The 24,099-nt window shown below is 45.2% G+C and overlaps 1 protein-coding gene across 2 annotated transcripts in view; it reads left to right on the top strand.

Moving 5' to 3' along the window:
* Nucleotides 1–24,099, top strand: part of MAJIN (membrane anchored junction protein) — a 488,974-nt gene that overhangs the window by 111,419 nt on the left and 353,456 nt on the right. The gene's annotated exons all lie outside the window — the stretch shown is intronic.

The following is a 24,099-nucleotide window of genomic DNA, read 5'->3' as shown; positions in this document are numbered from 1 at the left end:
GAGCATTTAGGGTACTATTAGAACATATAACAAGTATATTGGAAAAACACTGAGGTTAAGAAACCCTTGATATGGCAGACATTTGGAATGGATGGCTGAGAAGTTTAGGAGACCTAGTGATTTCCTACAAACCTATGATCAATTGATGGGCAATTGTAAATTCACTTCTGGGGTGTTACGTATGTCCCTTATGGACAGGGGCAGTCAGTAAAATACTCAAAGGCATAGGCACTAAGCCATGCTTTAGCTGTTAGGGATCAAAAATCGTGTGAAATTCTGGTAATAATGGCCAGGCTTGAAAGGGCTTTTAAGCTGTTAGCCTAGTAATCTCCTATGAATCTACAAATCTATAAAAAAGAAAAACAATGCTGTATGCCATTTGCCTAATGTAATATATGTTGAATAAGAGAGCCTTTATTAGATAAAGAAGGTAGTCTCAGATCCAGTATTTTTATGGGAAAGTGGACATTTAGTACAAATTGAAGAGCTTTTGGACACACAGATCAGAATTATGACCAAGAACATGTTAAACATAGAAGAAAATCACATTACTTTTATCACAGTCAATCAAATAAACAGTAACACAACCCCCCCCCCCAACTAAGTAATGATTAATATAGAAGAAAATGAAATGTACAAGAAGTTAATGTATAATTTTACCTGTTTGTTGACTTGGTAAGCTCAGTGGACTCATTTGTCCCTTTTCAGGGGTAACCTAGGAGCTGTGTCTAGTTAAGTGACTTACTCAGAGCTACACAACAAGTAATTGGAGATGGAAGAAATCAAACCTTATACCACGTGCACAGAAAGCAACACATAGCTTTAGTCTTCTGCGCTAACTGCCAGACCTATATGTGACAGAAAATATAATTGAGGAAAAAGAAAATATAGAGAAGGTTCTTGTATGTACAAAGGGCAAAGATTATTACAGAGGTCAGTAGCATGATTAGCATGATAATGAACCTTCAGAAAAAGAGGAAGAGGAGGGGCTAATGGCAAATTTAAAGAAGAAGAGAAAATTGAATCAGCAGGACAAAGAATAAAAAGAAGAAAGAGTAAAATTTAATGTAGACAGCATTAAGAATGAGTTAAGAAGAAATGTGTTGGTTGCTAGATGAATGAATTAAAAAGAAATAGGGTGGTTGCTTGTGGGATATGTAATTGTTAAGAGCATTTTTATTTGTTTAAAAGGCATATGGATTCTGACAAAAGAAGAATGATTAAGTATTTCGTTGTGGGGCAAAGTAGTTTGCTCATTAGGAAAAAAGAATGATCAAAGATTGATTTTTTTTTTTTACTCAGAATTAGATTTAGTTATATAAAATAGAGGGTCTACTATGTTTGGTCGAAGTTTAAGAACTTCGAATTTCACTTGTAAAAACCCACTTGTTCAAAGTACTGAAACTTTGAAAACTGACTACGGAGATCACAATACAGCGCAGAATGGGAATATTCCCTTTTCCTCGCTGTAGTGTGATCTCAGAGTTGGTATATTTAAGTAGGGTGCCCTCCACATGGGGGGTGCAAGGGGGCTTGCCCCCCTGCAAAAGCATGATCTGAAGTAGGAGAATTCATTTGTCAGCAACCTGTGGGTATGGATCCGATATCGGATCCGAACCGGCATGGTTTATCCAGCTATGGATCCGAGCTCCTAGCTCCTCCCCTCACCCATAATGCCCTGCTCTCCCTATGTGACCTCAGATCTAGTTTGCCGCGCATGGTGAAGGCTGGGTCGTCAGAGCTCCAAAAGCTAAGTGTGATTATTGCTTAAAATAAGGGTTTTAAAACTTTAAAAATTTTTTAGTTGTGTGAAAGTTATAGGTTCCCTTTCGGTTTATATCTTTTTTGGGTTATTTTAATACAGTTTTTACCCTCCCCTCGCTGGTTCGTAGTTTGTGTGTGTGTGTGTGTGTGTTTTCTCTGGGGCCTTTGTGTGAGTGTTTTAGTTATTTTTATTGTTACTATTTAAAAAAAAAAAAAAAAAAATAGTGATGTCTGAGGCCCCAAAGGCTATTTTTTTCAAAGTTCTCCTTGTGTGGCCATAAGCTTTCCCCTGCTGATGGCCACACTTGGTGCGTTCGATGCCTTGGGGTTGAACACCACATTTCAGGGTGTTCAATCTGTGCAGGGTTCAACCCCAGGGCATTGAAGGAGTGGAGGTTGAAGCTGGTCTTGGCGGGACTCTTGCCCCCAGACTCGGCTTCGGTCCCCGCCCCCTTGGTGGTCACTGCTTCGGCAGTCCCTGCCTTGCCTGCTCCCCCTTCTCCACCCAGGATTTAAACTCCCACCAAAGGGTCGGAGGAGAGGGAAGCCAGGAAAAAGGACCGGAGAGAGAAGCACCACAAGCGGCGGGCCGAGACCTCCGTTTCGGCCCCGCCAGCTAAGCGGGCTTCTCCTTCGGCCTGTCTGGCTGCTGGCTCTTCCCCTCCTCGGCTCTGGTCCCCGTGCTTTTCACCGGAGCCTGAGGATGAGGAGACCCGACTTCCTTTGAGTCTATCGAGGCGACACTCAAGGCCTACCTAGGTAGCCTCGTCGAGGTCTACTTACAGCCTCTCCGATGCTGACCTGGACCGGATGATGCGAAGGTTCATCCAGGCCCAGATGCAGATGAGAGTGCTCCTGCCTCCCCCCCCCTCTGGGGGGGAGCTCGACCCCCTTTTTTAAGCCCATTGCTCCTTCTCCGACCCGCTACCCGGGTTCGGAGCGCCCGGAGCGGGGCAGCCTCGGAGCCGCGGGTGGGTCGGCGCCGACAGTACTGGGTACTTTGGATCCGACCCTGCCCTCGAGTCTGTCGGATCCGACCTCTCGGAGCCTTGGCCCGAGCTTCGGATCCGAGGGACTCAGTGTGCCTTCGGTGCTGTCCTTGTCGGAGCACACTGGTCCCTCGGATCCGAGGGGCTCGGCGCCGGCTCCGATCCGCTCATCAGATCCGAGGGGGAGCCGACTTTCGGATCCTATTGTCGAGGCTGGCTCCCCCTCGGTTTTTGATGTAGTGGAAAGGGCTCTGTTGAAGGCATCCGGACCCCCGGCCCTTGCTTCGGCTCCGTCCCGCACTCCATCTGCTCTGGGCCAGGCTTCCATCACCCGGCCACTGGGACAGCCCGCTTCATTGACCCAAGCAGTTCCTGTGGTTCTGGACATTGCTGGTGAGGGCTCCTCGGACAGCCCCCCCGAGGAAGCACCTCGCAAGCATTCGTGTAAGAGGAGGCACATAGACTCCCCTGAGTCTTTGACCGAAGGCACTGACTTGGAGGAAGGGGAAGGCTCCCCAAGATCACCCCCTGAGGATGTCTCCTTCGGAGACATCATGGAAATGTTATGGATTAGAGGGGGGTGGTCTGCCCCAAAGTCTTCCTCGGACGAGTCAGTGTTCTTGGAGGCATTTGAAGCGGGCCCGTCTACCTCTTGGGTGTCCCCACCTGCCGACCCCCTGGTGGACCTTATTACCACCAGGGCGTGGAGGGACCTGGACACCGTGGAGCCAATCCCTAAGAGGCCCGACAGGATCCTTAGCCCCCCTGCTGACCGTGCCCACTGGAGCAAAGGACCCCCGGTAGATGCCATGTTGTCGGCAGCAGCCACTAAGAGGGAACTCGCCCAGGAGAGTCCCTTAGTCCATCCCCCGAGCAAGGAGTCTCGGATGATGGACCGTTTGGGGAAGCGAATCTTTAGTTCAGCGACCTTCTCAGTGAGGGCGCTCAACTATTTGGCACACGTCATTAGGATGCAGCGCAATCTTATCAAGGAATATGCTGCATCCCCCCCAAGAGTCCATATCAGAGGAGGACAAACTTATGCACTCCACCCGTATGGCCACTCTTCGTTTTGTGACTAACACCTCTATGCGGTTACTTTCCCAAACTACCGAGGGAGCCGCTAGAGCTGCGGGAGCGGGCCTAGTCACAAGACGGCAGGCCTGGCTCCGCCACTGCGATTTTACGGAGCCCTTCAAGGCATCATTCGCGAACGCCCCCTTTGATGGTTCTGCCCTTTTTGGCAAGACGGTTCGCGATACCTTGGTTCAGAGCGAGAAGGACGGGAAGACGCTGTCTGCCGTCGGAGTCCGCTTCTCTGTGCCCCAGAGGTCCTACTCTAGGAATTAAAAGGGCCAGAAGAAGATGTGGTTCCGGAAGTCGCAGCATTCCCAACCCGCTCCGGACAACCAGTCCTTCCATGACAGAGGAGGACAGGGAGGACGCCGCCCTAGAGGCAGAGGGGCTCCTAGGAACTTTGGGTCCAGGGAACCTTTCTCTGAACGGCCCACGCAGCAACCCTGAGGGGTTGCCCGACTGCTCCACTCTGGAGGCAGTCGGGGGACGTTTCTCGGAGCACCTAGCGGCATGGGAGTCCGTTACATCGGACCGCTGGGTACTCCGGATTATATCCAGAGGTTACAAGATCCCCTTTCTTCATGTCCCAAAGTTAAAAATCCTCCCCGATGTTCCACCCGATCAGAGGGAGGCCGCTTCAGCAGAAATTGGCCATCTGCTGAGAAAAAGAGCCATCCAGCCCGTCCCCAGACCAGATCGGATCAGGGTTCTACTCCAGGTTCTTTTAGTGCCAAAAAAGACGGGGGACCTAAGACCCATTCTAGACCTGTCCCTGTTGAACCTGTCCGTTCCCAAAGAGAAGTTCCGGATGGTCACTTTGCAGTCCATCCTCCCCCTTCTAGGGGAGAATCACTGGATGTGCTCTATAGACCTCAAGGACGCGTACTACCACATTCTGATGGACAGACGATCCAGGAGGTTTCTTCGCTTCCGGCTTGGAGCCAGTCACTACCAGTTCAGGGTCCTTCCCTTTGGTCTCACCACAGCCCCCAGGGTGTTCACCAAAGTGTTAGCAGTGGTTGCGGCCCACCTGAGGCTTCAGGGGGTGCAGGTCTTTCCGTACCTAGACGACTGGCTTCTCACCGCCCCAACAAGGCATCTACTCTCTTTGGCAAGAGACTCCTTCCTTCGTCTAGCTCCCAAGCTAGGCATCACAGTAAACATAGAAAAGTCCAACCTGGTCCCTACTCAAACAATAGAATTTATAGGAGCCAGGTTAGACACGAGAAATTTAAGAGCCTTTCTCACAACCGACAGGGTTCGGAATCTATGACTCCAGGTGCGGGCCATCCTTCACTCCAGCTCAACACCTGCGGAATTGATCCTGAGGGCGCTAGGGTCTATGGCGGCAGCGATTACTCTTCTTCCGCACGCCCGCTTGAATATGCAGGTGCTTCAATGGACACTTCAGGTGCAATGGTCATTTCTCTCTCCCCCTGTATCATCCCATTGCAATCAGCAAGGCTTGCAAGTGGTCTCTCTTGTGGTGGCTCCATTCTCCGGACCTCCACAGGGGCCGCCCCTTTTGTGCACCTCCCCCTCTCGCCACGGTGACCACGGACGCTTCCCGCCTCAGGTGGGGGGGGGGCATTTTATGGGCCGGATGGTCCAAGGCACGTGGAGCGATTCAGAGACCTCCCTGCATATCAATGTTCTGGAAATGAGGGCGGTGCTCTTGGCGTTGCAAGCACTTCAGGCCCTCCTTCCCCTGGGAACAATTGCGATTCAATCAGACAACATGTCGGTGGTCTGGTACATCAACAAACAGGGGGGAACCAGGTGTTACCCTTTATGTTGAGAAGCCATGAGAGTGTGGGAATGGGCGATCTCTACCAACCCCTTTCTCATCGCAACGCATATTCCGGGTTGGACCAACATCCTAGCGGACAAGCTCAGTCGCACCATTCTCTCCCCGTACGAGTGGTCTCCCAATTCTCAAGTAGCGAAACGTATCTTCGCACAGTGGGGGACTCCCTGTTGCGATCTCTTTGCTTCTCCTTTAAATGCCAAGTGCGACAGTTTTTTTGCTCTAATCCCCCCTCCAGGGGATTCTCCGAGAGATGCTCTGGTGCATGCTTGGCCTCCCGGTCTTCTTTACGCATACCCCCCTCTACCTCTGATGCTACAAGTACTTCAGAAAACCTCTCGGTTGGGGTGCAGAATGATCCTCATTGCCCCGTTCTGGCCTCGACAGATCTGGTTCCCTTACCTAAGGTCTCATTCACTGAATCCACCTTGGATTCTAGATCCCATTCCGGATCTGATATCACACCCGTCGAACCTGCCAATTCCGAACCTAGACAACCTGAAGTTGACTGCTTGGCTGCTCCAGTTCCACTCCTAATCAGGACTCCCGGTATCTCGTCCCCAGTTAAGGCCATTCTGGTAGCGGCCCACAAGCCCTCTACCAGAAAAATTTACCGCAGTAAATGGAAGCGTTTCTCTATTTGGGCAGAGCGGCAAGGCCTAGATCCTTTCACGGTTCCCCTTCCTTTGGTTCTAGATTTCCTTACTACTCTCTTTAATGATGGCGCCAGTAGTTCCACGGTCAGAGTTCAGCTGGCGGCCATATCTCATTACCATGTTGGACACGATTCAGGGTCTCTTATGTCGGCTAAGTTATGCAAAACCTTCCTAAAAGGCACCTTTTTGCTCAGACCCCCTGTCAAAGAAACGGTTCCCCTGTGGGATCTTTCCTTGGTACTTCAGGCCTTGACTGCTCCCCTTCAACCTCGGCCACAGTCGATCTTAAATACTTGTCCTTTAAGACTGCTTTTTTGGTATCCATTACTTCGGCTAAGAGAGTTTCAGAGCTTCAGGCCCTGTCCATGAAACCGCCTTATTTGATTTTTCATCCGGACCGGGTGTACTTCAGGATCAATCCCTCCTTTCTTCCTAAAGTAGCTTCGGAAGCTAACATTAATCAGTCCATCAACCTCCCTGTTTTCTTCCCTAAGTATCAAAACAAAGGCGAATACAAGCTGCATTCCTTGGATGTTCACAGGCAGCTTCGTTTTTACCTTCATAGGACAGCTGGTCATAGGCAATCAGACCAGTTGTTCATTTCTTTTGCCAAATTCAATCTGGGTAAACCAATTTCCAAAGTTTCTTTGTCACGCTGGATTTCTCAGTGTATTCTGTTGGCGTACCAAGCCTCTGGGAGGCCCGCACTGGAGGGAGTCCATGCTCATTCGACCCGGTCTGTCTCTACTTCAGCGGCCTTTTAAGTCTAGGGTTCCTCTGGATGACATTTGTTCAGCAGCCACTTGGGCTTCATCTCATACATTTATTACTCATTATAAGCTGGACGTCACTTCTAGAGGTAGAGCATCCTTTGGCTCCGCGGTGCTCCGGAATATCCTTCCATGATGGCCACCCAAGATTCAGGTAGCTGGGGACTCTGTCCCACAGGTTGCTGACAAATGAATTCTCCAACTTCAGATTTAGAAGTTATGTACTTACCATAACGTTCCATCTGAGTAGGTGGATTCATTTGTCTGCAACCATCCCGCCCTCCTATCCCCCTGGCCTTGTCAGTTTCCTGCATAGGGTGTGTTACCCTTTGGTTAGGGTAGTTGGTGCAGGGCAAACTCGATCTGAGGTCACGTAGGGAGAGCAGGGCATTATGGGTGAGGGGAGGAGCTAGGAGCTCAGACCCATAGCTGGATAAACCATGCCGGTTCGGATCCGATATCGGATCCATACCCACAGGTTGCAGACAAATGAATCCACCTACTCAGATGGAACGTTATGGTAAGTACATAACTTCTAATTTTTGTTATATTTTTTTTATTTGTGAGGCGATCTGGCACCTAGATTTCAGTGAAAGTGCACTTTCGTTGAAGTGCACATTCGCTGAAGTGAGGTTCTACTTTTCATTTTCGGTTAAGTGAAAATTTGTTGTAAAGTAGTAGATCCAAAATGGAATAATGATGGCAGGAGATGTATGATGAAGGGGAGAATATATCAAGCAGTTAAAACGCAAAAAAAAATTTATATGAATTAGTACACAAGTATGTCTTGACCAATTCAAATATTAAATTGGTGGGGTGATTTTTGTTCCACTCTAAGGGATATGAAGCAATGTTTTGAAGCACTTTTTTAAATTGTCACTTAAGGCATAGTCACTCATAAAGCAACAGGAAAGAAAACAAGTTATATTCACATTTTTCATTACATGCATTATACATTATATTTATGATCTGATGTCAGATGTTAAGTTGTCAATCTCGCCTTCATTCTTGCTGGATGAGATGATTCTCATTGCCCCTTATTGGCCTCGTTAAATTTGGTTCCCGTTCCTTCACCGCCATCTCTTGGTGCAACCTTGGCATCTGGACCCAGCACCAGATCTTCTGTCCCACCAGTCGGGTCAACTGCACCGGTCCATTCCTTCGCTCAACCTCACAGCTTGGTTACTCCACTTCCTTCCTTAGCCAGGCTTCCTATGATATCTAACCCTGTTAGAGACATCATAGTAGCTTCTCTTAAGTCCTCTACTAGGAGGATTTACTCTAGCAAGTGGAAACGCTTCTCCCTTTGGGCGAAAGCTAGAAACATAGATCCCTTTACTGCCCCTGTTCAGTCGGTCCTGGATTTTCTAGCGGAAATTTTTCATTCAGGTTCTTCCTCTTCCACAGTCAAAGTTCAGTTGGCAGCAATCTCGAACTTTCATGTCGGGTTTGTAGACCACAACATTATGTCCCACAAGCTTTGTAAAGCTTTTCTTAAAGGAGTGTTCCTTCTAAAGCCCCCTGTTAGGGATCCTCCACCACAGTGGGACTTAAATTTAGTGCTGACATCCTTGATATTTCCCCCTTTCGAACCGGCTGCTTCATGTTCATTAAAGCTTCTTTCTTGGAAGACACTCTTTCTTGTCGCCATTACCTCGGCTAGAAGAGTGTCGGAACTTCATGCCCTATCTGTTCGTCCCCTTTATTTGGTCTTCCACAAGGACAGGGTATCCTTGAGAACCACTCCATCCTTTTTACCCAAGGTTGTTTCTAAGACAAATTTAAACCAATCCATTGATCTTCCTGTATTTTTTCCAAATTATTCTAACAGGGCGGAACAAAAATTACATTACCTAGATGTTCACCGCCAACTTAGATATTACTTGGACAGAACAAAACAATTTAGGAAATCTGATCAACTCTTCCTTTCTTATGCTGAAAATAAAAAAGGTCTCCCTGTTTCTAAAGTGACCTTATCCAGATGGCTATCTTCCACCATTTCTGACATTTATCAACTTAGGGGCAAACAACTCAGCTCAAAACCTAAAGCACATTCCACAAGAGGCCTAGCCACTTCTACAGCTTTTCAGGCTAGGCTGCCCTTAGATACTATTTGTGCAGCAGCTACTTGGGCCACTCCTCATACTTTTGTTTCTCATTACAAATTGGATTTGGCCTCCAGGGATAGGGCAAGCTTTGGTTCCACAGTTCTCAAGAGTCTGTTCCATTGAGCCACCCAGGATAGAGGTGCTAGGACGGTCCCATCCAGCAAGAATGAAGGCGAGATTGACAACTTAACATTTAGAAGTTATGTACCTACCATAACGTTCCATGTTAGTTGTCTTCTCTCGCCTTCTTTCTTGCGTCCCTCCCTCCTGTCCCCCTTGCCTGGACAGACCTTGATCTCCTTTTTCTCTGGAAGATTCTTCTTCCTTGGGCACCAGTTAGTTAGCCTTTATTTCCTGGTTTTCCTTTACAGCCTTTGTAGGCTAGTTGTTCCTCTTTCCTTAGTGGAAAGTTTTTTAGTAGGCAGTTTTTCCTCTAGATACCAAACGAGATCTGGGTAATTACCGCCTTGCATCATGGGATATGGGGCTGCCTCAAGCTGGTAAAAGTGACTCTCGAGCTTAGCAAGTGCCGAGTCGGAGCCGAGGAACATGAAGCAGCCGGTTCGAAAGGGGGAAATATCAAGGATGTCAGCACTAAATTTAAGTCCCACTGTGGTAGAGGATCCCTAACAGGGGGCTTTAGAAGGAACACTCCTTTAAGAAAAGCTTTACAAAGCTTGTGGGACATAATGTTGTGGTCTACAAACCCGACATGAAAGTTTGAGATTGCTGCCAACTGAACTTTGACTGTGGAAGAGGAAGAACCTGAATGAAAAATTTCCGCTAGAAAATCCAGGACCGACTGAACAGGGGCAGTAAAGGGATCTATGTTTCTAGCTTTCGCCCAAAGGGAGAAGCGTTTCCACTTGCTAGAGTAAATCCTCCTGGTAGAGGACTTAAGAGAAGCTACTATGATGTCTCTAACAGGGTTAGATATCATAGGAAGCCTGGCTAAGGAAGGAAGTGGAGTAACCAAGCTGTGAGGTTGAGGGAAGGAACGGACCGGTGCAGTTGACCCGACTGGTGGGTCAGAAGATCTGGTGCTGGGTCCAGATGCCAAGGCTGCACCAAGAGATGGCGGTGAAGGAACGGGAACCAAATTTGACGAGGCCAATAAGGGGCAATGAGAATCATCTCATCCAGCAAGAAAGAAGGCGAGAGAAGACAACTAACATGGAACGTTATGGTAGGCACATAACTTCTAATTTTCATTTGTTCCTCAACAATTGGGTTCAGATGTGATCCTGCCTTTATACAGCTTGTGGATACTGAAAAACTAAAGAGCTCCTCCTTTACCCATAATGTCCTAGTCCCCCTCCACACCTCAGATCTAGTTTGCCACCTGGTTCTCTTTTTCTGAATTTATACCCTTGCGGTAGGTCTTTCATTTACCATTTTTGGTAACTTTTCATTTTCTTTTGTTTTTCCTTTCCTTATATATTTGTTTGCGTCTTTCGGCTTTTCCCGGTTAGGGGTTGCCACAGCGGAACTCTAGTCCGCTAATGATTGGCAGTAGATTTTTACGTGCTGGCTTGCCGGGCCTAACGCACAACCTTCAACAAAGGAACGCCCATTCACGCATGTCGCCACACAGAAGACGGTCTGAGAATAGAACGGGCAACGTCTAACTGTGAGGCGACAACGCTACCGCAGCACCACCACCACAATCTCTTTTCCTTTCCTTATATATATATATATATATATATATATATATATATATATATATATATATAAAAAGTTTTTCCGTTTCTTATTAGTGCAGTCCTTTTCATCAGAATGGCCAATAAACCATCAGGATTTAAGAAATGTAAAGCCTGTGGCCACAAAATTCCTATAACAGATGCACATGATTCATGTGTGTACTATTTAGGCCCAGCTCATTAAAAAGAGTCTTATGACATTTGTAAGGTTTTTAACCCACAGGCTGTAGTAGACTGTAAAAATAAACTAATTTTTGAAAGGTTTGCTTCCGACTACCTTTTCTGAGACTATATCTGGGGCTCAACCCCCTAAGAAAATACAGAAAAAGGAGGACAAGAAGCTTCCTTTGGACCCTTCTGGATCCTCTACTCCGAGCTCAGATCCTACTGCAGAACCACCTTTTAAGATATCCAAAAAACGATCATATCTGATTTTATCGGATCTGAAGTCTAAATCATCAGATCCAACAGTTTTTGATACCAGATCTACATCTTTGGATCGGACACATTTGGAGCCAAAGATACTTCCTCAGACCCGATATGCATCTTCTCTGGATCTAGTATCTTCCCGTCTTCCATCGCTTTTCCTAGAGACATGCCACCATTCCATGTACCTTCACCTGCATCTTCTTCTTGTTTTTCCAGGAGTCTGACAAGAAACATATGTAGATAGAATGATGAGGAGATTTTTCTCAATGCAACTTTAGATGTGAGTTCTCCTACCCCATTGTGTCCGGAGACCTTTACCAGTACTGTTCAACCTATTTTGGCTCCTTCCATGATATGGCCTTTGGTTTCAGAGTACTTGGATCTGGGATTCCCAGAGCTGTCCATATCATATCAGAAGATCACTGTAACTTCCACTCTGATACCTTCTCTGAGTGGACCGGCTCCAAGTGTGTCAAAGCCAGATGACTCTCGGAGCCATAACGTCATTGCGGATTCAAGGTGTTGGAGTCAACTCCAAAGTTGTCATGTAATCTCTGCCCCTCAGAGCCTTGTCATTGGACAGCTCAGGTCCAACCTTTGCCTCGAGTGGGCTCCCTTAGGGTCAGATGGAGCTGACAGTCCAGACGCATGTCTTCTCAGCACTGTCAGCCTCCTTCTCTCCAGGGCATTTTGCTTTTGAGTTTTCTGTGCTTCTAGAGGAAGGGCGATTCCCTCCACAGATCCTTCTTCCCAAACGTATCTGTCTTCATGTCTTAAGCCTCAACATTCTACTCCACAGGGACATCCAGTTCAAAGTCTCCAGGCTGCCCAGCAGGATATTCTCATATCTTCTGAACACCCCACTGAGGAAGTACCGAAGAAGAGAATGTGCAAAAGGAGGCACTTAGACTCCCCTCAAGAGTCAGTCATGGAAAATACTGATTTTGATGAGGCGGAAGGGTCCCCCAAGATCACCACCTGATGATGTTTCCTTTGGAGACAACCTGGAGATCCTCAGGCAAAGGGGTGGCTAGTGTAGTGACACTCCTTCCCAAGAGGAATCAGTATTCCTGGCAGCCTTTAGAGCTCGCCCATCTACCTGCTGGATGACCCCACCTCAATGATTTGATCTCTCGGCAGGTGTTGAAAGAATCTAGACGCTGTTGAGCCATTCCCTAATAGACCAGATAGGATCCTGGCACCACCAAAAGGTAAGGAATTTTGGAGCAAAGTAATACCAGTAGATACCATGGTCATAGCAGTGGCCACAAAAAAGAAACTTGTAGAGCAGAGTTCCTCTGTTTATCCCCCTAATAGGGAGTCTAGGGCACTGGACAGATTCTGGGAAATGTGTATATGCTTCAGTGACTTTTGCATTTAGGTTGCTGAATTATTTGGCACACTTCACCAGATTTCAGAAGGATTTGATTAATGAACTCTCCAAATCCCTCTCCAGGACTATTACTCCTGAGGCAGAGACCTCTGTTGCCTCACAGTTAGCTACCCTACAGTCCATTTCAAATTTGTCCGAGAGGCTCATTTCACATGCAGCTGAAGCTACCTCAGGGGTGTCGGGTTCAGACTTATGCCTGTGTGATTTCATGGAGACCTTCAAGTTCTCCTATGTCAGTGCTTTTTTGATGGAAGTTCTTTGTCCATAAGGTTAAACACACAGTATCCATGTGTGAGCAGGATGGAAAGACCCTATCTGAAGTGGGCATATGTTTTTCGACTCCTCAAAAAACCTTCTCTAGGAATCAGCGAGGTGGTCAAAACATGTGGTTCAAAAAGTCCTAGGGACCTTACCATGATCCTCTTGAAGATAATTCCCCTAAGAGCAGAGGGGAGAACTCTAACAGAAGACGCTCCCCATGTAGCAGAGGAGACCTGCAGAATCAAGGATCTAGGGACAGTTTCTGTGACAGATCCTACCAGCACTCCTGAAAAAAAGTCTTGATTGTCCACCTCTGGAGGCAGTCAGGGGTCATCTATCCCTGCACCAGGGAGCCTGACTAGACATTACAGAAGATATATGGGTGCAGAGGATTATTTCCAGAGGTTATATAATACCTTTTCCTTCCCCTCTCTTAACGATAAGCAAAATTCCTGATGTTCCACTCAATCAGAGGAAAGACGTATAAAAAAAAATAAAAAAACCTGCTAGAAAAGCGAGTCATCCAAGAGATTCCCTCAGACCAGAACAAATCCAGAACCTGCGCAAGATTCTTTTTATTGCCAACGAAAACAGGGGACTGGAGACCAATTTTAGATCACAATATCCTGAACAAATTATTTCAACACATGAAGTTCTGGATATTCACAAATCATTTTACCTTTCCTGCACCAGGATGACTGGATGTGCTAAACAGATCTTCAGGATGCGTATTATCACATAAAAGTGAACAGATGATCCAGAAGATACCTACACTGCTGGCTGGGAGCCACTCATTACCAGTTCAAAGTTCTGCCCTTTGGCCTCACCATAGAAATGCATGGCAGCAGAAACAGCCCACTGGAGACTGCAGGGATTCTGGGTGTTTCCTTACTTGGATGACTGGCTCATAACCGCTCTGACCACGCATCTATTGATAAAAGCACGAGATTATGTACTCCAACTGTGCTCCAACCAGGGAATTACCATCAATCATAACTTATCTCAGCTAGAACAATCTCAAGTATTAGAGTTCATAGGAGGTATAATCAATACTGTATCAGTGACAGCCTCCCTTCCCTTACCAAGGGTACAGACTATTTGTTTTCAAATCAAAAAGATAATTCAGAATTCTTCTCTGTCAACTTGATTGGTTCTCCAAGCTTTAGGGTCAGTGTCTGCTGATATAGTTTTGGTTCCGTTAGTAAGATGTCATATGCGAATTCTTCAATGGATCCAAGTGACTCAGTGGTCTATTCTGCACCACCCTATATCAGATCAGAGTAACTCAAGAATGCAAAAATTATGTCTCGTGGTGGATTCACTCAGATCAGATTTTACAAGGCCGCCCCTTCGTCATTCCTCAGCCCAAGACCATAGTAATTATGGACACTTCCCAAATCGGGTGGGGGGAGGCACTTCTTGGGAAAGACAGTCCAAGGCACATGGTTCCCAGAACAGGCCAACAGGCATATCAGTGTCCTGGAAATGAGAGCAATTCTCCTAGCATTGTAGGCCTTCCAAGACTCGCTCCCTTCAGGGACTGTTGTGATTTAGATGGACAATATGTCATTGGTCTGGTACACCAAAAACAAGGAGAAACCAGATCTTACCCTTTGTGTCGAGAAGCTGTGAGAGTGTGGCAATGGGCAATCTTATACGATCGATTTCTGATAGCAACACACATTCTGTGGAAATCCAACGTGATAGCAGACAGGTTGAGCAGGTCCCATTTTATTGCCTCACGAGTGGCCTTTCAACATAAGAGTTGCGGAAAAGATATTCAGCTTATGGATCCAGCATTGCTGTGACCTCTTTGCATCTCTCTTCAACAACAAGTGCAGCAGGTTCTTTGCCCTGATCCCCCCACCAGGGGGATCAATGAGAGATGCTGTCCTCCACTATTGGCTCCCCAGACTCCTGTATGGTTACCCCCCAACCCCTCTAATCCCCAAGTTTCTCCAGAAAGCCTCTCAATTGAAGAGCACAGTCATCCTCATTGCTCCTTGTTGGCCTCATCAGAATTGGTTCCCCTTTCTTTGGCCTCATCTAGTTCTGGATCCAGTTCCAGGCCTCCTGTCTCACCTGACAGACATGATTCACCTGGACATTTTAGGCCTAAAGTTGACTGCATGGCTTCTCCACTTCTATTGATAGCTAGGCAACCCAGGCTGTCCTCCTCTGTCTGTCACATTCTTTTGTCTTCTCATAAAGCTTCCACTAGGCAGATTTGCAGAAGTAAATGGAAAATATTTGTTTTTTGTGCACAACAGAAAGACACTGACCCTTTTTCAGCACCATTATCTAAAGTTCTTGAGTTTTTGGCTACAATTTTAATGAAGGGACTAGCTTCTCAACTATTAAAATACAACTAGCTGCCATTTCTAATTTTCATGTAGGAGTAAACAGTTCCACCTTAACTTCATCAAAACTTTGTAAGGTCTTTATAAGGGGAACATATTTTTTCTGAGACCCCCCCCCTTTCAATATCCAATTCCACCATGGGATTTGAATTTAGTTTTACAAGCTTTGACTCAACCATCAGCAAAGTGTTAACTAAATTTTTTAACCTGGAAAACTGTCATTTTATTAGCCATAACCTGTGCTAGAAGAGTCACAGAACTTCAAGCTTTTTTCTTCTAAGCCTCCTTATTTAATTTTTCATAAAGATAGGGTATTGTTACGAGCTAACCCACCCTTCCTTCCTAAGGTGGTGTCAGAATCCAACATCTGTCAATCTTCCATTTTTTTTCCAAATTTCTTGAACAAAGGGGAATACATATTACACTTAATGCACAGTCACAGATGGTTATGTTTCTATTTCCATAGAACGGACAAATTCAGAAAATCAGATTAATTATTTGTCTGCTTCTCAGAATCAAAATTGGGCAATCCATTAACCAAAGTAACTTTAGCCAAGTGGCTAACTGATTGCATTTCCTTTGTCTACAACAAATTGGGTTTATCTTTGCCAAAACCTTTGAGAGCTCATTCAACCAAGTCCAAGGCAACTTCATCAGTATTTTTATCCAGATCTTCCATGGACAATATTTGTGTAGCAGCAACCTGTGCTAATCCTCATATCTTTATTACTTATTACAAGTTGGATCTGTTCTCTAGAGGAAGAGCAGCCTTCAATTCGACAGTGCTCAGGAATATCCTTCCTTAAGCCCAGCTGGGATTCAGCTAGCTGGAGACTTTGTCCCACTTGTTAATAATGAAAATTTACAACATCAGATAAAGACGTTATGTACTCACCATAATGTTCCATCTGTGATGTCCATTTTCATTCTTCAACTCCCCTTTCTCCAACCCCCTGCTGTTTTGTTTGTAACTTCTAGAAGAATGAGAAGACGCTAAAGAAACCAATGTTCTTGCCTTTGAACTCCAGATATTGTTTTCTCATATAGTGGTTGTTTCTTGGTATTTAATTAGCAATAAGGTCAGGAAACAAGATCTGATGTATGGAGGGGGACTAGGGCGATGTTCTTCATCTCACATTGCTGCAGTCCTTACTTATGGGTAGTCCGCTGTCCTCGGTCGGCCCGAATACCAAAGTATTAGGCTGACGTCGGTCATGGGCGCTCAGATCTGACATCAGAGCGTCAGGGTATAAAAGCGCATGACCGACGTCATATCCTCAGTCTTTTTTGCCGCATGGTCCGATGCAGAAGCAGCGTTGCAAGTGCCGTTCGGCGTTCTGAAATTTTCGAATTCTGAGTTTCAGCCCGAAACCAAGTTGGGCTAAGTACCCCATTGGGGAATATTTTTGTTTTTTCTTGCCTCAGTTAATTCCGGATGTCAGAAAAAGTGAATAATTGTATTTCTTGTGGGAAACAGATACCGCATAGGGATTATCACTCTCTTTGCATTCCTTGTTTGGGACCGGACCACGACGTAGTCGGGTGTCGGTTTTGTGCTAGGTTTAATAAGCGCACTATAAAAAGAAGGTTAGATTGTGCTAGGTTAGTTTTTGGTAAGCGGTGTAATTATAATATGCCGTCGGATCCTCCGGCCGCTTCCGAAGAAGCGCAAAGACAAATCCTTGAAACCTAGACAGGTTGATTCGTCCGTTCGGACGCCGGGCCTGCAGAAGCTACAGTAGAGCAGGTGGATCCGGCTGAAGTTTCGGTTGAGTCTCAGGGGGAAACTTTGATTTTGCAGGATGTGGCCTCCCAGGAGTCAGGTCAGGCTGAAGGGGCCTCTCAAGTTACTGTTCTCCCTTCTATGCCTAAGGTGGTTAGGCCTTCTGCTTCTATTTCTAAGGCTTCTTCTAAGGGCAGGTCTGTTTTGCCTTCCTCTGGTGTCCCTCCAGGTACTTCAGGGTCTGTGCCTAAAAGCACATGCTTAAAATGGCAGAAGATTTGATTACTTTAATTAGAGGTTCTATGCCCCCTCCTGATAAGAGGCCCAGGGTGGAGCCAGAGTTGGAAAGTTTGGATCAGGCCTCAGATGACTCAGAGTCTTCTGCTGAAGATATTCTAGATTTTCCTCCTTATTCGGATTCTGATGCAGAGGATTCCACTCCTTCTGCTTCTCCTCCAGAGGATTTTTCATTTTCAGAAACTCTGCATTCCATGAGGGAGCATTTTAAGTGGGAAGGACAGGATTTCTCTGATTCACGGAAGAGGCTTAGGGAATTCTTGTTTTTACCACAGCATAGACCCTTGGCTATACCTCCTGTTTTGGATGTTGTTCAAGATGTTTTCTCGGAGGCTTCCCTTAATCCAGATTCTTTGCCTCCTGCCAGTTAAACCGGACAGATATTACAGGGTGCCTGAGGCTCATAAATATCCGTATAAGAGTCCTAGGGCGGACCCAGAAACTATTAGTCAGGGGCCTAAGGGTGTTAGAGCCTCTGTTGTAAAGAATCCGGTTCCTCTAGATAAGGAAGCTAGAGCTTTGGATAGATGGGGTAAGAAGGTGTATACCTCTTCTACTTTAGCAATGAGGGCTTTAAATTGCCAGTTTCATATGTTGAAGTATCAGAATTTCCTCCTTTCTCAGCTAAAATCTAAAGTGGATGCTTTGGCAGAGGGCATAGAGTGTAAAGAATTGCAGGATTTAGTACATGTTTCTGAATAGGTGGGTAAGCATTCTTTGCAATGTGGTTTTGATGCTGTACAGGCCTCTTCTAGGGTGGCTGCCACTGGTTCAGTTCTTCGTAGGCACGCCTGGCTTAAGGATCAGAATTTGTCCGAGCATGTTAAAACTAGAATTCTGGATGCCCCTTTACAGTCTGAAGTTTTGTTTGGTCCCCCTGTGGAGTCGGTTTTGAAGAAAATGGAAGACAAGGCTAAGTCTATGCAGACTGTTAAAGATTTTTTGCAGGTGCAACCTCCAAAGTTTAGTAGAAATTGGCCTACTAAGGGGTGGACCTACCCTTCTTCTGATTCTCAATCTAGGGGTAGATCTAGACGTGGCAGGGGCAGAGCTCACAGTACATTCAGGACTAGGACTTGGAATTCGCCTGCACAATCTGCAGGTGAGGGCAGGGGCCAGTCCTTTCGTAAACAGGCCCAATGACCTGCATTTTCAGCTGCCAGATTCTTCTTGCCTGGCAGCTCCTTTGGGAGGAAAGTTAGCACTCTTCAAGCAAAACTGGCTTTTAGTCACCCAGGACAAATGGGTATTGGACATTATGAACCGAGGCTACAAGTTTTATTTCCATACATTGCCTCCTTTCAAAGGCATGCCAGACATTCCTCCTCGGCAAAGGATAGAGGCTCACAAGCAGATTTCTTTGCTTCTTCAAATAGGAGCTATACAGCCAGTTCCTCTGTCAGAAGTGGGACTAGGATTTTATTCTCGCCTGTTTCTAGTACCAAAGAAAGGGAACACGTGGAGACCAATTTTGGATTTATCTATCCTCAACACTTATCTGGACATTCCAAAGTTCAAAATGCTGACGTTACAACAGCTTTTACCTCTGTTGGGAAAAGATCACTGGATGGTAACTCTGGATCTCAAAGAGGCTTATCTTCATGTTCCTATCAGGCCCAGTTGCAGGAGGTACCTGCGTTTTCGGGCTGGAAATTTACATTATCAGTTCTCTGCATTGCCCTTTGGCTTATCTACTGCGCCCAGAGTGTTCACAAAGGTTCTGGCTCCAGTGATTGCCTTTTTCAGGTTAAGAGGAATACAGATTTATCCTTATTTGGACGATTGCCTGATTATTGCACAACACAAAGACGAACTTCTTCATCATCTACAGTATGTGATGGTAGTGTTAAGATGCCTAGGGTATTCTGTGAACGAAACAAAGTCCAGTCTAGTACCCTCTCAGGACATGTGCTTTCTGGGTGTGAGACTGAATACAGCTTCCCAGATGGCCTTTTTGACCCCGGACAAACAAAGAAGCCTTTCTCTTTATTTCCATCAAATATCTCTACAGTCCAGGCTGACTGCAAGGACAGTCCTTCAAGCCTTGGGGTTCATGGCATCTTGTATTCTGGTGCTTCCCAATGCCAAACTGCACATGAGGAAGCTTCAATGGTATCTCAAAAATGTATGGACACAACACTGCCAAGATCTAGACACTGTCATTCCGATAATACCTTGCATTCAGAAAGAATTTTTGTGGTGGGCTCAGGAATGTCACCTAAACAAGGGACTCTCTGTGACCCGACCAGAGGCGAGTCAGATTCTAACGACAGATGCCTCGGACAAGGCTTGGGGAGCACACCTCAATGGAAAATGGGTGCAAGACACGTGGCCTGTCAGACTTCAACATTTGCATATCAATTTGAAGGAGATGTTAGCAGTTCAATTTGCATTGATGGCTTTCAGGGATTTACTTCACCCAGGACAGGTGTTGATTCAAACAGACAACACTACTGTCATGTGGTACATCAACAAGCAAGGGGGAACCCATTCGTACCCTCTTTGCAGGCAAGCGATAATTTTGTGGGAGACTGCTCTCAGTTTACACCTCAATCTTCAGGCAAGGTTTCTACCAGGAGCACAGAACTCCTTAGCAGATGTGTTGAGCAGACAAATTGTGGATCCTCACGAGTGGAAACTGGATCCTCATGTGTTTCAAAAGTTGACAGTGTTATGGGGGACTCCAGACATAGATCTGTTCGCTTCTCCACTAAATTACCAGTTGCCAAAGTTTTGCACAAAAATGTTTCATCCCACAGCTTGGAAGGTGGATGCTCTATCATTCAGTTGGTGCAATCTTCATGTCTATGCCTTTCCACCTCTGCCTCTCATTCCCAAGGTACTCCTGAAGGCCAGAATAGACAAGCCATCCATGATTCTGATAGCGCCGGATTGGCCTCAACAGCACTGGTACCCACTACTGAGGAGTTTAGTACAGGAGCCACCATGGCCTCTGCCTTTGATTCCGCATCTTTTGTCTCAGGAGGGCAATCACTTCCTCAATGTCAAGATTCAGTCTCTGCATCTCACAGCCTGGCATATTCTGTTTTAGACCCTGGAGGGTCTCAGCTTCCACAACAAGTTTTGAATGTTATTTTGGAGGCCAGAAGGCCTAGTACAAGGAAAGTTTACGCAGATAAATGGAGGAGATTTTTTCTTTGGAGCAAAGCAAAGGACTTTGATGTTTCCAAGCCTGATTTAAGTATTTCTCTTCAATATCTTACTGAGTTATTGGACAAGGGTTTGTCTTTCTCCTCGATAAAGGTTCATGCTGCAGCCATTTCTGCTCACTATGACTGTGACCCTCCTTTATTTTCCCATCCTTTGTTTAAGCAATTTCTTAGAGGGGCAAAGAACATAAGGCCCCCACGTAGAGCTCCTACTCCTGCTTGGGATGTCAATTTTGTGTTGGAAAAACTTACTCTACAACCTTTTGAGCATGCAGCTACTGCCGAGTTAAAGTATTTATCATGGAAGACTGCTTTTTTGTTGGCCATTACCTCTGCAAGAAGGGTTTCTGAATTACAGGCCCTTATGGCAGTGGAACCTTTCCTGATTTTTCATAAGGATAGGGTATCTTTGCGTACTAATCCTTCCTTTATGCCTAAAGTGGTTTCTAGTGTGGCCTTGAACCAAACTATTCATTTGCCTACTTTTTATGCAAACCCCCAAAATAAAGGGGAGAAGATTTTGCATACTTTGGATATTCACAGACAGTTACGTTATTATTTGAGCAGAACCAAGGGGTTCAGGCAGTCTCAGCAGTTGTTTGTTTCTTTTGCTTTGAGTTCTCAGGGGAAACCTGTTTCAAAACAAACTATTTCCAAATGGATTGGGTTTTGTATTTCTTTCTGTTATTCCCATCATGGTAAGGAGGTTCCGGCTGGAATCAGACCTCATTCCACTAGAGCTACTGCCACTTCTACTGCCTTTCTAAGGGGGGTAGCTACGAAAGATATTTTGGAAGCTGCCACTTGGAGTTCAGTACATACTTTTTCCAAGCATTACCACCTTCCTCTTTATTCTAAGTCTAGGGCTGGATTTGCCTCTGCAATATTACAGGGCATTTTAGCAGCCCCTAATGCTTTATGATTTGGCCATCCTCCCTTTACCTCTGCTTTGGGATTCTACCCATAAGTAAGGACTGCAGCAATGTGAGATGAAGAACATAGTACAGTTTTGTACCTACCATAAATGTAGATGTTCGAAGATCCACATTGCTGCAGTCCAATTCCTCCCTCCTTCCCTCTGTAGTTTGGCATGGTAATATGGTTTGGGTGATGGTTGTTGTTGGGCATGTTTTTGAGAGGTATCCTGTTTTTGGGCTGTGGCCTTTCTTTTTAGGGCCTTCTGACATCTGGGGCAAGAAAAGACTGAGGATATGACGTCGGTCATGCGCTTTTATACCCTGACGCTCTGATGTCAGATCTGAGCGCCCATGACCGACGTCAGCCTAATACTTTGGTATTCGGGCCGACCGAGGACAGCGGACTACCCATAAGTAAGGACTGCAGCAATGTGGATCTTCGAACATCTACATTTATGGTAGGTACAAAACTGTACTTTTTGCGTAAGGGAGGAGAGTTTTTCAGTATCCAAGAGTGGGCGAGTCGGATCCAAGGATCAGATCTGAACCCACTTGTTGAGGAAGAATGAAAATATACAATACAGATGGAACTTTACGGTGAGTACATAACTTCTTTTTTTTTTCTTTTTAACTGTTGTCATTTACTCTAACTTTACATAAATTACTCAATTCCTGCTTTCCCTTAAATCTCATTCCTCCTTCTGAACAGTATTCTGCGTACACTATTTCCACAAGTTCTGTGTATTTCTGTGTAATTTTCTCCTTCCCTTTTTTAAAGGTCCCATTTCCAGTTCTTTTATATTTTTTTATAATATTCATTGTACTGATTTCCATTTTCTCGTAACTGATTTTTTGACAACCAATAGTATTAAACTTAGTAAGGCCTTTATATGTCTAGGCAATTCAGATCCTGTATCCCAGCTCAAAAGAATCATTCTCTTAGTTATAGCCATCTGCTCCCCCAACATTTTTGACAATGTACTCTGCAGGGATTTTTTTTTAAAATCTTCCAGCTCATTGCAGTCTCAAAAAACATTTCCAGTATTCTGTTTCCCAGCATACCTCCAACATTTCCTGTCTACCTGAGTAAAAATTCTCTGAAATCTACTTGGGATATAAAAATACCAATGCAAACACTTTGAAGCAAAAATTCCAAACATTCTGGGATTTGTTGCACACTTGACATACTGATATCCTGCCATTGTTCCTTTGTAAATTGCCTTTCCAGTCTCTATTCTCAGTGTTTTCTAACTTCTTCTGACTGATTCTTATATTTATCACACTCTGCTAATAATCCCTTTTTGACAGCAGCTTCTGTTCTAGACTTGACTAAAAGCTCTGCCAGAGATGGTGTTTCATTTAGCATTCCCTTATCCCTTTATCTTTGCCTGTACTCTGACATCAATCCCTGGTAGGTAAGGTAGTCACTAACCTGCAGTATCAGCTTCAGCTTGACCTCATCCCATTCTGTTGCCTTTCCTCTCTAGTTATTTGCTCCAAACACTTTGGCTTCCAGTTTTCTGCAGTAAATTCCAGCCCCCCTTACCTATTTTCAATACCCCTACTCGCAGTCATCCCTATTGGCAAGATCTTGTTCCTCTATTCCCTTGTTGAGTTATGTTTTGGAATACTTTGTTACTTTATGAGCATTCTGTGCAGTTGTTATTATTCTCCTTAGGGATCTGCATCTAAAATCATACTCTGTCCTTATTTCTTGAATTTCTCCTTTGTTTTATCATCCTTTTCCAGTCTAATTTGTAATCTTCTGCTTGTGTTCTGTATATGAGCCTTAACAGTGAACCTCAAAAATATCTGTTTAAATCGGGTAATCCAAAACCACCTTGTTCTATGGGGAGAATCAGCTTATCCCACTTAACTTTTGCTCTCTCCCCCTTCCAAATAAATTCAGTTCATTATTAATAATCGCCCACAACTTCTTCTCTGGTTGATAAAATTATGCCTGACTTGTATATAAAAGTAAAGGAACTAAAAACATTTTCACTGCTAGTATCTTACTCTTCATATCCATAATCAAGAGCTTCCAATTTCTCAGTTTTTGTGTTATCTTTTGTTTAGTCTTTTTCCACATATCCTTAGCTGCTGTAACATAATCTCTTTCAATCCATACACCTGAAAACTTCATTTTATTGTAATCCTGTAAATATGGGTATTGATGAGCCAATTCAGGTGTGGGAACACAGTTTACTGCTATAACCTTTGATCTGAAGTAGGAACTTCATTTGTCAGCAACCTTTGGGATACGGATCCGATCTCGGATTCGAGCCGGCAACTTTTACCACAGCATAGATCCGAGCTCCTAGCTCCTCCCTTTACCCATAATCCCCTGCCAACCCTAACTGACCTCAGATCTAGTTTGCCGCGCTTCAAGCCAACAAGCTAGATTTTGAGCTCCTGGCATTTGGAAGATTTTTTGTGAAAAAAAGCTAAGAAATTTTATTTTTTCTTGTGTGATTGAGTGAGTTTGTGTAGGTTCCCTCTTATATATCTAATTTTTGTTAAAATTTTTTCCTCCCTACCCTCGCTGTTCCGTAGTGTGTGTTTGTGGTGTGTTAGGGGCCTAGTGAGTGTGGTTTACGTTGGACATGTCGGAGGCCGCTAAAGCCATCTTTTCAAAATGTACCGAGTGTGGCCATAAGCTCTCACCCGCAGATGGCCAC

This window comes from Protopterus annectens, chromosome 6.part1, assembly GCF_019279795.1.
Source record: "Protopterus annectens isolate FY-2018-M chromosome 6.part1, PAN1.0, whole genome shotgun sequence".
Classification (NCBI taxonomy): Eukaryota; Metazoa; Chordata; order Ceratodontiformes; family Protopteridae; genus Protopterus; species Protopterus annectens.
The sequence above is the reverse complement of the archived record's forward strand: the minus strand, read 5'-3'. Positions and strand labels throughout refer to the sequence as shown.